The 12414-nt window shown below is 37.5% G+C and overlaps 1 long non-coding RNA gene across 2 annotated transcripts; it reads right to left on the reverse strand.

Annotated features, from left to right (window-relative positions):
• Positions 1–1223: 1223 nt before the first annotated feature.
• Positions 1224–8217, reverse strand: LOC125260529. 2 transcript variants are annotated; one of them, XR_007183062.1, is made up of 5 exons: positions 7868–8217; positions 6967–7782; positions 2307–2888; positions 2123–2202; positions 1224–1964 (listed from the first exon to the last, which is right to left on the reverse strand). It is a non-coding gene; the product is annotated as an uncharacterized LOC125260529 (long non-coding RNA). The 2 variants fall into 2 exon arrangements; XR_007183061.1 differs by having other exon boundaries at positions 2123–2888.
• Positions 8218–12414: the final 4197 nt, after the last annotated feature.

A 12414-nucleotide genomic window follows, 5' to 3' on the forward strand; every position in this document is an offset into this window, starting at 1 on the left:
AGTACAGAACAAGTTGTACAGCATACTGTGTTGCCGGTATGACTACATTTCTTCAATGGAGAACAAAGAATGTGCACACAGAAAAATCAAGGTACAGGAATGTACCTAAGAGTACAAATGCTTTGTCGCCCCAGCTGTACCCTAGCAGGGTACAGAAATGTACCTCTGAACACTGGTACATTTTTGTACCTTCTTGTTTGTACCCCTAAAAGAACAATTTTGCACCCCAATGATAGAAATGTACCTTTAGATTATGGTTTAACATTACATTCTGGTATTCTACCAGAACCAATTCATCCTAAAATAATAACAATACTGTACTTAAGGTATATTTAAAAAAAAAAAAAAAAAAAAAAAAAAACTTGCATGGGTGGGGAGACAATTCCTCAAGAAGCATCAGGCTTTGTGAGCATTTTGTTACCAGTTTAAAATACAAAACAGAGGCAGTGCATTTTTACAATTTATTTTTAATCACAAAAGTAACAATTCTAAGTATAAAGTACAGAACATTCTCAATTCAGTTTTATAACTCTCATACTGGATATTCTGTACCCAACATTAACAAAATTCAATTAACATGTAGAATGTTTCAATTCCTTCACAACGGAAAATATCATGCCCAATGAACAGTTATTTAATCAGTTAAGTGCTGAACACATAGGTAGTGCATGTTTTACAAGCATTTAAACATAATGTAACAATTCTTGTAGGAGTATAAAATACAAAACATTAGCAACTCAATTGTAATTCATATACTGGATATTCTGTATTAAACCTGAACATGTTCAATGCATTACAATTCCTTCAGAGTGTAAATACAAAACTGAGAGCATCGAGCCCAATGAGCAGTTCATAAATCAGTTTTAAATACTAAACTCTCAAGCATTTTAACACATATCCTCGAACTTTTGCAGACTTTTTTTTTTTTTTTTACTACACACTTTTGTCCCTCTTTAGTCCAACCATCTGCTATCAGCATGTTAACTTGTATTTTGGGCATTAAACATCATATCCGGCAAATCTGTACAGAAGACTTGCAAACAGACCATTCACCCAAAAACTTAAAATTCTGTAATTTACTCACACGCATGTTGTTCCAAACCTATATGAATTCTCTCTTCATTTGAACACAAAAGATATTTTGAAGAATGTTGGTAACCAGACAGTTAATAGTAGCGAGTTGGTAATCAACTGTCTGGTTACCAACATTCTTCAAAGTATCTTCTGTGTTCAACTGAAGAAAGAATTCATGTAGGTTTGGAACAACATGAGGGTGAGTAAATGACAAGTTTAATTTTTGGCAACAATTCTCTCTATTAATACTTGTACACTAAGCATCCTGTTCATATGACCTTGCCAAAGATCAGCAAGCATTTATACAAAATGTCTTAGTCCAACATACAGATTATCAACTGTATGTGTCAAGCGATGTGTGATCCAACTCATCTCCAGGTTTGAGCAAAATCCAGTCACTGTCTACTCTTACACAATATGCATGAAAATGTGAATCAAAGGACAATGGAAGCAAGATCTTACTGCAAATCATCTATGTGGTATCAAAGTTAAGAATGTACTTGATCCGTCCAAACAGTCACTTTGCTAGAGAAACTCACAATATATGCAATTTGCTTTACAACATTGCAAAATGTGTGTGAAAGTAGAATATTTTTCAACATTCAGGAATTGGGCTTATCTGGGGTTATCCTCTTGCCATCCATCTTCAGAGAAAAGTTTGAACACTACATTACTATGAGAGAGGTAGGCTTCAGAAATATCTTCAGGTGTGGTGGATATGCAATGTTGAAACAAATACATACAGAGACTGTCTTGAAGGCTTCGTCAAGGCTGGTGCACTGGCACACAACCATTTCATCTACCATCACCACACTGCGATTGGAACATGGCAATCATTGGAAGAGGGCATTCATCAGTTGAATGGTTGGAAAGGGTGTAGCAGGGTCTCCCTACATAAAAAGAAAAAACAAAAAGAAAACAGATTTTCAAATGTAAATAAACAGCTGGAGAAAAAAAAAAAGCTATGGCATAAATGAAGCACATGTACAGGAGACAGAAAAGTCCTGAGGTCCACCAGTCAGCATTGCAGGATAATTCAGAAGCTTACCTCTTTCATAGTAATGTAGTGTTCAAGCTCCTCTCTGAAGATGGATGGCAAGAAGATAAGCCCAGCCCTCAAGTCATTTCCTGCAATGTGGAAAAACATCCTACTTTCACAATCACATATTTTGCAATGTGGTAAAGCAAATTACATATATTGTGAGTTTCACTAGCAAAGTGACTATCTCTACCTGGTAGATCTTCAGCCAGGGCATCCTGTCTTGTTTCAGTGTACTGTTTTGCTTGGGGGGATTTTGCATTAGCGAATTTCAGCACATTTGGCAGAACTCTAGCGAAGTCCTCTCTGAAACGATTCGGCCAATCTCAAAAAAAAAAAAAAAAAAAAAAAAAAAAACCTGTAGAATGTGAAGACATGATTAACAGTCAGTGCATCACTGAAAGCAATTTTATTTAATAAAATACAGTTAGGTTTCTATACTGTAGCCTTTACAGATATATTTTCAAAAAATGTTTATTTTCTGTGACAGCAATCGACAATTTCACAATTTCTAAAATCATAATAGATTGCCTCCTTGTAACATTCAGGTGTTTTCAATACTCACTTCAGCAGGCGTTTTTAATTGTGAGTACTTTTTGACTACATCCTCCACAGACATTCCTTCCATGATTTCTCAATGTCTCAGTTTCCAGGAGAACGTTCGTGCCATGCGGTCTTTGACAGTCGAGATGTCTGGATGAGTCTTCCGATACTCAATTTGTAGAACGTTCACATGGGCCTCAACAGATGTTGAATCCTCCCCAACACTAGTTTCCTTTGTCAAAACAACAGAAACAGATAATGCTTAGACTGTGACAGATAATGACAGAGACAGATATGTGAAAAGTCTGCACTCATTGAACAAGATGTTTTAGATAAAAATTAAAAAAAAAAAAAATACACTGAACTGCATGAACAATGAAACCTAATGTTCAGTCAGTGAAAGAGTGAAGTGTATGCAAAAAATATTTAAATGTCTCTATTATCTGCCTTACATTGTCCTGCACTAAGTGAAACGCAAAAGTGATTAAAAGTTGAAAAATAAATTATGCATATAACAGTAGGTTTACATATGCTACACTAGCTGGCTTTCGACATAAACTTTAAGATGCACTGGTGGATCTAGACTGCTTTGTATGGCCGAACTTCTTCAGCTTTCTGACATCACTGTCACTGACAAGTGGTGCATGTTCTGCTTTAAATTTGCAAGTCTTTAGAGACATGTGCCAGGAGTGCTAGTAATAAAATTAGTTGCAGAACAGCTCATCACACTCAATTTTTAAATTTAAGAGTGTGTTCATGACCAATAATATTTAACTAGTTAACGTTACTAATATTGTGTCTCACATTACCATAATTCCGATAGCATGTGAAGGCAGCATAAAAACGCTGAGCTCTTGCACAAGACGCTGCAAAAGACTCAAGACGTGATAGTCTAGCCTGAAAAAATATTTTTAATTAAGAAAGAACATTTATGGGACAGGTCATGTAAGATTTTGTTGCCAAATTGAAAAATGTCGTTAAATTTGAGCAGATTTCATATTCCACAGCATACGGCTCGAAGCGGGAAAAATGGGTTTCACTGCCCAAGTCTGCAGGGGCTAAATGGCGATGGCAACTGGAAGCATTTTACACAGCTTAATTGACTAAATGAACAAAATAACTCTAAAATAACTATGTGCTAACCCAACTAGAAACAAGCCATAATGTGCTTAGTGTAGTTAACGATAGCTTAAGTTATGCTTGTAATCGTTATCAATAGCTAGCAGTAGGGAGAGTGGGGTGAAGTGAGACATTTTTTTACATTTGCTCCCCTCTAAGTGAGCTAAAATTATATATCATTTACTCATTTCCCATTAATTCAGGATGTTTCCTAGCCATAGAAATTATCAGAATGTATTCAAGATGAAGGTCAGTGAAAATATGATTGTTTTTTAAAAAGTCATCTTGTGTCTCACTTTACCCCAGCTTAGGGGTAAACTGAGACAGACCAGAGAAATCAAGGGGGTAAAGTGAACCAGCTGGGGGTAAACTGATTCACTTACTTTTTCCACTCTGAAACTAAAAGTACAACACATGTTAAAACAGTTAGAATCCTGACAGCTAGCTTGACAACCACACATTCCAGAACTAATGTCAGACTAGTAATAGAATCATGAGGATTGGTCAATTAAGCACATTTTTTTCTAAACACTTGAAAGTAACTCTGAACAAAATCAAATACAACATAATATAATTCAAAATATTTTAATTAACATTCAAATGACAGATAGAACCAGTTAGATTAGAACAGAGTCCGGGGGTCAGAACACAGGACCCTTAGGGTGCGTTCACACTTGTCATGTTTGGTTCGATTAAAATGAACCCTGGTGCAATTGCTCTGTCTGATTGCTCTGTCATTTGAACATGTGTGAACGCTGCCATCCGAACCCTGGTGCGCACCAAACAAGCGGACCGAGACCGCTAAAAAGATGGGTCTCGGTCCGCTTCCAAACGAACTCTGGTGCGATTCGAAAGATATATGAATGCAACATGGACCAAAGACATGTAAACAAACCAAAAACAGGAAGATGAGACCTTAAAAAGGACAGAATCCTCACGCATGTCGGTTTTTCTTGTCATAGTTGTGAGTTTGCCCATCACAGGCATCAGATGCGCATCTCCACGCAGATCGTTTGTGTTTGACGGATGGATTCCCACCGCTGTTTTACCCTTTGCACATTTTATAAGCTCTTCATGAGTTCCCAGCTAGCCAAAATACCACAAATGCAGGCTACACACAAACAAAAAGTGCATTTACCTCAGCACACAGATGTTTTGGATGTTCGGTAAGTTCTGTCTCAAAATAGGCAATACGTCAAAATCCAATCAATAAGGTTGTGAATGTATCCCCTATGCCTTAAGGTTCGGTTCTTTTGGTTCGGTGATAAAATTGCTAATCTGAACGCTAATCGGACCAGGACTAAATGTTTTTTCTTCTTCTTTGGTCCGGACCAAATATAATCAAACGAACCGATCTACAAGTGTGAACGCACCCTTAGAGCCAGCTAGTGTCTGGAGGTCAGAGCAAAGGACAATCAGAACCAGCTAGAACAGCCTGGGACTCAGAACACAGGACTAGACCTACATGTATTAGAACATCAGCCTACTGTCATACTCTACAACTAGGCCTACTCTACATTCCAGCCCTGAAGGTTACAGGGAAAGATGAGGAGTTGCTCTCTCCGTGTGGTTCCTCCAGGCCTTTTAGGTTGAGGCAGCTTCTTCACCACATCACTTTTAGGAACAAGTGCCACATCATTCTCTTCGAGGGGTGTTTTGCTCCAGGTTGCCTTCATGGTGTTTTGCCTTGGCATGATGACTTTTCTACAATGTTTATGACATTAAAAATAAAACATATGTAATGTAATATTACATTAAAATATGTTTAAGACTAAACTTAACTTGTGCCTCATGTCTCACTTTACCCCACCACCACATTTTAGAAAAAAAGCGATCTCTCTTAGCAATTCAGGGGTGCGTTTCCCAAAGAGAACTATGGTCGCAAGTTCCATCGTTACCAATAGAGTTCAATGGGACTTAGGACCATAGTTGGCTAACGATGCTTTCGGGAAACTCACCCCAGGCTAATCTTCAGCTAGCTTCATCACATGGTTTTATATGTTGGTAGTTCATCAACATGTATAAGTTTTTCTACCTGAATCAGTTTGCTTTGGCACAACAGTTGATTAAGTTGACCGCAAGAAAATTTACTTTTACATGCAAAAAAAATATTTTTGTGAAAAAAACATGCTTAGCACAGCACCATGAGGTCCTCTCCTTCATGGCCAAGGGGAAATGGGAGGGGCTTGAAAACATAATTGTCACATGACCACAAATGTGTTCCGTTGCCTGCCATGAACAGAAAAAAAAAAAAAAAAATCAAGATTTGGTTACTTACCCCTGAATTTCCTTGACTCTTCTTCGTTAATCTGTATTCCAGCTTCAAATATTTTCTGAATTGGTTCATCCGTGGAAAAAAGACAAAGATGGACAAATAACCGAGATTTTCGCTCATTTCACGCATGGGAGAAAAAGTGCATTGTGCAACGCAATGGCAAGTAGATATCACGCCTTCAAAATAGAAGAGCCAGTGGCTGATTGATAAAGTCATTGCGTCATCTCAGCAGCCATTAAAAGCTCTGGTTACTATGGAAACATTCTTCTTTTTTAAAATAATGACGTGAGAGATAAACCTGTGAGATAAACCCTTTCCATAAAGTAATGCATTTTACTACTTTTTTTTTTTTTTTTGGTAAGTATTCACACAAAATTACCAGAAAGAGTAAAAAAAAAAAAAAAGAGAAAAAGAGGCCATATTCTTGGTATTTGAATAGACCTGGATATCATCATCCTACACTGATATGATATTGTAAATATCTCCAGTTATAATTTGCATAAAACCAATGCAATATAAAAACTAGCTGAAATCCCAGCTGAGTAATTATTGGATGGAAATTTACCAGTGGCCATTTTTTTACTTTAATAAACATCTCTCTTAAATGAATGTGGCGACACGAGGGCACTCTCATATTCAAATATATATAAAGTAGCGACTACGCCACCCCAACCTGAATCAGCCAGGGAAATATCAACTAGGGGCACACAAGTTCAGTTTTCTTCCCACAATCACCAAACAATGAGACATGGATAGGTACAAAAAAAAAGCACTTTATTGAATCATAAATAGTTTTTTTTTTTTTTTAAAGAATCACGGGTCATAAAGCAATGCAATGCTGGTGGCAGTCAACCACTCCAGACTATGAATATTTAAATAAAGAACAAATTGATCACCACACAACAACAATTCTCACCACTGAGCTGGGGTGCGCCCAGAGGAGGGCAGGCTAAGCAGTGGGCTTCACAACAACCTCCGTTGAGTATCCCTCGGCGCACAAAATCTCACAAGCACCCACACACTTAGTGCAATCCACGGCAAGAAAATCCACACCACACAAGTTTGGGAAAGGAGAATTTCCACTTCGGGTCACCCCGGCTCCTACAAAGAGATGAAAGGGGAAAAAAACAAATTAATAACGACAACAAACAAAAAAAAACAAAAAAAAGGGAATCAAAATACAAAGGCAAAACAACACTAGTTATAAATCACACCACAATCAACAAAACCAAACACAATCACAAAATTTAACGGATCTTTAGAAAAAAGAAACAAAATAAATTATATTAAAGGGCTCAAAAATATATTTTACGTACTTGGCTATCAAAAACAAAAATGACACTAAACAAAACAGAGCCGTACAACTACAAGATTATTAACAAACCAAAGAAAAAGAATTCGACAAGAGTAACAGATTAAACTGAATAAATCCAAAACACACAAAGACAACATAGAACAAAGAAGAGAAAACAGGTCGGATATAACAAACCCAAAAACAAGCAAACAAACAAACAAAAAATTAATAAATAAAGAAACAAAATAAAGCAAAACAGCAGTGCTGGAACTAGGCCATGCAGCGATAGATCCCACCCAAATTACCGGCCTAAAATACATTAAACAATTTCATTAAAATAACATACCTTCAGGGCGGTCATAGGGACATAAGTGGGTTTACATACCAACCAGCAGGACCTCCGATTAAATATCCAGCAGACCAATTTCTTAAAGTTCACTGAATGGAAAAACAGCGCGTTACACATTCACCCAATAAACTCATTTCATGCACGCTCCTAAAAAAAGAAATACACCGTACATACCTAGAGGGAGAGCAGCCGTCCCTCACAGCACACGAATGTGTTATACATTCCAGCATTTTCTTTTCATACGGGAAGTATAGCGATAACGCAGGGGAGCCAACACTTTTAAGCAGTCTTAGAGTAACCACAAACAGACACCAGCTGCACAGAAGAGTCAAGTCACCAAACCATATGAATACCAAACGATATCCATGACAAGCAAACACCTACCTTGAACAGAGCAGCGGACTACCGGAAACCCAGACACAGAAATGACGTAATAACGCGATCGCACACTAGCCTATGGAAGCTCTCTATATATACACACCTACCGCTCAAAACAGCATTTCACCACATGAAGATTTTGTGATCTCTGATTTGCTGCATAATGTACCTTAAGCTTGTTAAAAGTACAATTATGTACCGTTTACTGTCAGAACTAATTTTGTACCTTTAAATTAAAACAAAGGTTCAAATTTGTCACCTTAAGGACCATTTTCTGTACCTTACAGTGTACTTTCGTGGCAAATGTACCTTTAGGTACAGAAACGATACCCCTATTTTTCTGTGTGTGTATTTGACAGTAACTGTCTTAAAACCTTACACTTGGCCCTGTAAGAATTGAAAATATCTTAAGATATTTTAAAATGAACAAAGACATTTGCTTTACTGTTTCAACCCCCCTCTCTTGTTACAAGGGCCATTTTGAAGGCACAAAGGTGCTGATAGTGATCAAGCCCTGTAGGCCAAGATGTGTGTACATCGGGGGTCTACAAATGGTCACACCTTTAGTACAGTGGGGTAAGTTTTAATCTTCTGATTGGTCAGTTTGAATGTCTCACATTTGAGTTTTGGTCACATGGTCACATGTTGCTCTGGGCTCTTTTATGCTCTGCTCTTTCTTTGATTCTTTGCTTTTTTTGGGCATTCTCTGGCCCTCTCTCTTTCTCTCTCTCAGGTAATTTTTTCATACATGCTGTGTACGATAAATGGTATATGATTTTATCATCTCATACATCTATTTTGTAATTATTTTAAGTGTAACCATAATCAGATATTGTCATTAAACCCTTTCAATTACAAATGATGTGCTAACTAGTTTTGATTTAGTATTAACATTAATGTGCTCCCTATTGCAATACAATATTGTCACACTATAGCAACGCTCTCCCACATATTTTGCTATTATAACTGTGCTTATTTCCGTCGTTGGTATTGGGTGGTAATAGACAAGAAATGTACAGTATTCTAACATCTTACTGATGAAGTTTCTTTAGTCGCTCGGCAAACCTTACAGTCTGAACCGCTGTAGGAGTTCCACCCTTACAGCCCTAAAGCATATTGAGGCCACAGGATACCTGATTAGTGAAACAATTAATGGTATCCAGTCATGGCACTTAAAATATACTGTTCCTTATACATTCACCAAGATTCTTTATAATAAAAAATAATAAAAAAAAGTTTGACTTGGACATCCTATTTGTTGACAACCTACAGTGTGCTTATTTGCATTGATTTTATTTCAGTGCAGTTGTCATGTTTGTAGTGGTAATATACTTTTAAATATTACGTTAATAAAGGTGGGACCTGTTTTTATGTTCTTGTGTGGGGCCCCAAACCCACTCATCATGAAGTTATTTCTCACTTCATCCTATAGCATTTCTCATTTAGAATTTAATGAAGAATTCATTGGGAGTATCAGCCAATTTATAATTGCTGTCTGTCTGTCTGTCTATCTGTCTATCTACAGTATCTCACAAAAGTGAGTACACCCTCACATTTCAGCAACCATTGTAGTATATCTTCTCAAGGGACAATACTATAGAAATGAAACTTTGATATATTTTAGAGTAGTCATTGTTCTGCTTGTATAGCAGTATAGATTTACTGTCCTCTTAGAATGTTTCAGCTAATCGTTAGGTGTGTCCCCGGCTTTAGGCTACAACGTAAATCCCCCTTTGAAATGCTGGATATAACAATTGACAAATAACGATCAAACTAACCCAACCACACAACTTACACAACCAAGGGAACTAACAAAAGGCAAAGTTGCTTGGTAAAATTACAGTTAGTCAACAGGATCAAAAGTGCCTCAACTGTGTGGTCTTTTCTTCTATCATTTTGTCCACTTGGAGCAGTTCAGCTTTTTTGTCCTTGTGTCTTCTTCAAAGAGAGTTGAATTTTTGTCATTTATTCATGACCCCAGTTATTGCAAGCCATTGCGATATGCATAAGCCTGGTTTCTCCCAAGGTTTTTTTTTCTCCATTTTAACACCTATTTGCCACTTGTTTGCCACCTGATGTCACCTGATGGAGTTTGGGTTCCTTTCCGCTGTCGCCTTTGGCTTGCTTAGTTGGGGACACTTGACATTTGATATTCAATAGTATTCTTGACATTTATTCAACAGTGCTTCTGATCTGCCTGCATTGACACTATTATTTAAGAGCTGCTGTGCAGCCAAATTATGTACCAGTTATCACTGTAAAGCTGCTTTGACACAATCTGCATTGTAAAAAGCGCTATATAAATAAAGGTGACTTGACTTGACTTGACTATACATTTGCAATATTTAGATAATTTCAATATATTGTGCAGCCCTATTAGAAAGGAAATGTTTGCATAACTTCTTATCATGATAATTGTAATATAATGAACAAATTATATTTGCTGGTTGATTTGTGCAGGCATCACAATTCACACATGCACCTATAAAAATAAACTACAACAAAATTACCTTGATGGCAGATTCAGCACCCAAGCCTATATCTAGACTTTTAAGGGAGACCCAGTTCTTCTCCTCAGAGATGTCCATTTTGGTCAGCTGCAGGGGGGTTCGGTCCTGTAGGAATTCCCTTTTGATGAACCTCCGAACCTGCCTCATGTTCAGTTGTGCAACACATTCCTGTGAATTGTCACATAGAAGAAAGATTGTTTGAATAACATTTATTGTTGAAGTAAACTGCATTTAATATACATACAGACAGTAATACATGCTTCAAATTAAACATTTATAAAACAGATAGTTCCAATCCTTGATTCTGATTGGTTGAGCCGCATTCAAAGCCGTTGTAAATTACTCCACACAAACTCACACCTGTGACCACATTACATTAGTGTGACTGCGCAACTGCTGTTTGTGATGCTTTGTTGCTGCATGTGTTGCTTAGCAACCTCTTTGGAACTACATATCTTGGCGGAGGAATAAATGTGTTATTTACATTATATATTTTTTGTTGCTGGTGTTTGTTTTATTAATAAAATAAATAGTTAAATTAATATTTTTATGGAGTAACCGTTTTATAAAAACAGTTTTATAAAAGCAATAAGCCCTGCGAAGCCGTGTTTTACAGTGGATTAAATCCACTGTAAAACATGGCTTTGCAGGGCTTATTGCTTTATTAGGAAACCTTAGCCTATAATTATAGCGTTATTAACCTAAAGTAAAACATGAGCCAAGTGTTGGGCTACATTTGACAGTGATAGATATGTCAGGACTGTTTTGTCAAAGTTAGATCATTGGTTCTCCAGCTGTGGCTCACTATTGGTGATACTCAGGATACGATTAAACATACAATAAAATCATTCAAACAAAATCCCTATAATTTATGTTTGGCTTTATCAGAGCCATGCTAAACCTTCAGATTAAGCATTACAGTAAGTCAATAACACTCAATCCATCACTAATGAAAGGGCCTTAGATACTGCTTTGGATGCGACTAGCCTAGTAAACACTGCACATTCGGTTCCGGTTGTAGAAGCCACGCAGCAGGCTAACTCGGTGACTGTGAGGCGGCATAATGGCAAGAACAAACACCACTCTTCCGTTCCGATTAGAACATCAAACAGGTTCTCCCCACTCAGTGACGCACCCACTGAGAATCCTGTTGAAAGTGCCCTAGTTATTGGCGATTCTATTACACGGAACGTGAAAATAGAGACACCAGCCACCATAGTCACATGTTTGCCGGGGGCCAGAGCACCTGACATCAAAGCAATTTAAAAGTGCTGGCTAATGCTAAACGTAAATATTCTAAAATCATTATCCACGTCGGCACAAATGATGTTCGACTTCGCCAGTCGGAGATCACTAAAATTAACATTAAAGAGGTGTGTGAACTCGCAAATTCAATGTCAGCAGAAGTAATTTGTTCTGGCCCTCTTCCTGTTCGTCGGAGTGATGAGATAGGTAGCAGGTTATCATCACTCAATGGCTGGCTGTCTAAGTGGTGTCCGCAGAATAATATAGGTTTCATAGTCAATTGGAAAAGCTTTTGGGGCAGACCTGATCTGTTGAAAAGAGATGGTATTCATCCCTCCTGGGATGGTGCTGCTCTTCTATCTAGAAATTTGGCAAATAGTCTTAGAGCTGAAACATGACAAACCAGGGCCCAGATCAGGACGCAGACAAACTGGCTAAACCGACCGTCTGCTAGCCGCCTCACGTCACAGAACTCAAATAATTCACAGCACATAGAAACTCTTTCACCTAGATATTATCACATAGAGACTGTGTCTGTACCTCGAACTAGTAAATACAAAAAACTTCCGAAACCTTTTAAGGGTAAAA

This window comes from Megalobrama amblycephala, linkage group LG24 (genome assembly GCF_018812025.1).
Source record: "Megalobrama amblycephala isolate DHTTF-2021 linkage group LG24, ASM1881202v1, whole genome shotgun sequence".
In the NCBI taxonomy this organism is placed as follows: Eukaryota; Metazoa; Chordata; class Actinopteri; order Cypriniformes; family Xenocyprididae; genus Megalobrama; species Megalobrama amblycephala.